This window comes from Cryptotermes secundus, unplaced genomic scaffold (genome assembly GCF_002891405.2).
Source record: "Cryptotermes secundus unplaced genomic scaffold, Csec_1.0 scaffold1759, whole genome shotgun sequence".
Taxonomy (NCBI): Eukaryota; Metazoa; Arthropoda; class Insecta; order Blattodea; family Kalotermitidae; genus Cryptotermes; species Cryptotermes secundus.
Genome location: NW_019720605.1, coordinates 402,622 through 405,239, shown reverse-complemented (window position 1 = coordinate 405,239; position 2,618 = coordinate 402,622).

Genomic DNA, 2,618 nt, shown 5'->3' with positions numbered 1-2,618 from the left:
CGGACTGGTAGAATTGTTCTGAATGAGATATTCTGTTAAAGTACATATGCACTTTGTTATAAACTAATACCTAAATGCACACACTTATGACGGCACCACAGTTTGAGTTTTATGGCTTCATGACCAGAGTATATGCTAATTGAATATCAGACTAGTTATTCTGTATTCTGAGATGTTTCAATGTCAACCAGGTTTTCAGTACCCAGTCATGTCTGGCATCACTACATACATCTGTTTTCTGTTTATATTTATTATCTCTGTGGTTTTCATGAATGTTATATACAGAAATTGTTACTGAAATCTGAGCTAAAATAGAACGCATTATTCAAAAACCTGTTTGAATTTTCACAGTAATTCGTGAAATGTTCTGGTTACTAAATGAAACGTAAGGACGGTGGAGCCGTGTAATGCGAACCGAAGACGACAATGAGAGTTCGAACATTTTACGTGGACACTTCATGTTTGTTATTCTGTACAGTAAGGAGGAAGTTAGGTTCGACTTGAGGAATTAAATCATGTTGTAAACAATGTCCCCCTTCATACACTTTTCAGTGGTCGTCATCAGTGTGTGTGTGTGTGTGTGTGTGTGTATATATATATATATCTGTCTCATGAAAGCAAACACACAGATGTGCGATCTGGCGGTCAGTAACACGATTACAGTCACACCCATCTGTCTTGAAGAAGTTACAGTTAGTACAAAGATGAAGAACGCGAGGTAAGAGGAGAACGAGATGTAAAGCAGGAAATAGGAAGAAAAGGAGATTCAAGTAGGAGGTAGAGAAGAGGAAGGAGAAAATAAAGGAGAACGAAAAGGAGAAAAGAAGACTAACTAGTAGAATGAGAAGAAGCAGAAAGAACAAGAGGTGGAGAGGAGGAAGTCCCCACAAGAGATAGTAGAAGAAAAGCTGGCGAAGAAAGACGAAGAGGAAAAGGGAGAAGTAAAGGACGAATGAGCTATCAAAAATAGTTTTTACGTCGTCTCGATTGCTGCAGTGTTCGTAAGATGATCACACTGCTAAATACTAACCTTTTCATAGTAGTGACTTGGGTCTGAAAGGGATAACCTGCCTCTGCTGTGTAGAGGTCACTTCCAGATATCTCATCAGAAAAATATTTTGCAGTCAAAATTTGTTAATAGGGAAACGTGAGTCAGATTCCTGTATCTTTTTAAAGCACAGACTTAACACTATGGTTCTGTTGTTGTTGTTGTTCTTGTGGTGGTGGTGGTGGTGGTGGTGTGCCTACAGAATATCTGTTGTCATGGGTATATCGAGGTTTAAGGCACAAATACGTGTCCAGTTTTGATAAATTTTGTGTTACTCTCTGCCCTTAATTGCTAAATGTGTTACCTTTCTTTATAAACGACACTGTCAGCTTACACTTCTTAATTCATGAATGAGGATTAAGTTCTTTCAAATGTAACAAGTTTTATTGGAGAATATAAAGCAATAGATTCCTAATTGGCCCCTGGTAGTGTCAGCCTGTCATGGCACCATCACAGTCCAGTATATGTGCTGATGTCTTGTACGCGTTGCAAGTAAGTTAACATTTTCAGTTTGTGTGACTCTGGGGTGGGGGGCAGTGTATGACTACCAACTTCTTGCTGTGCCCTCGGTACATCCACTTAATGGTAGCATCAATCAAATCCCACTATGGCACAGAAGTCCTGTAAATAACTTCAGTGATAGGACGCAACATTAAGAAATGCTGTATGCTATACCATAAAATTGTCGTGGTGCATCTTTAATATGAGTTTATTGAAACAATTTGTATACTTGACATACCGAACTTATGTTTTAAACAAACCAATATATTGTAATGGATTTGCTCAAAGCATTGCCAGGCAATGGCTCGAGGAATGCCCCGTGATATGCGCACGCAACAACAGGACGAATGTTATAGCTTGTTGCTAGGCAGCAGTCAGAGCGCCACTGAACTAGCTGGGTAGCTGCCACGTGTGTTTCTGTAGGTCCAGCCAGTGCGCCAATGGACTGGCGGAATAGCGAACAATTGACATGTGTTTTCTATGCGTGGTCCGTGCTCAGGAGTTACCTTGAAGACATTCGGCGCTACAACGCAGTTGAGAGAATTAAACTGGAGAGTTGAAGTCAGCCACGGGAAGTTCGTAGTTGTAGGATTATTATTGTTGTACTAGTAACTGCCTCGGTGAGATAAGATAAGAGGGGAGAGCCAAGGTCACACTTCCGCAAACCTATTGCATCAGTCTGCCACGTGACACCGCGCTATGAACACTAATTATTTTTACAAGAGTGCTTTTTCTGCTTCGTGTTTCGTTTTACCTGCGATGGATGGCAAAATCGAGCAACGTGCCCGCATCCAGAATGAGAAGCAGCAGGAGGAGGAAATGGAGACGGGAAAGGGAAGAGAAGAGGAGCAGAACAGGAAGGATAAGTGCAAGTGGAATGAGAAGAAGCAGCAGGAGGAGGAAATAGAGACGGGAAAGGGAAGATAAGAGGAGTAGAATAGGAAGGATGAGTGCAAGTGGAATGAGAAGAAGCAGCAGGAGGAGGAGGAAATGGAGACGGGAAAGGGAAGAGAAGAGGAGCAGAACAGGAAGGATGAGTGCAAGTGGAATGAGAAGAAGCAGCAGAAAG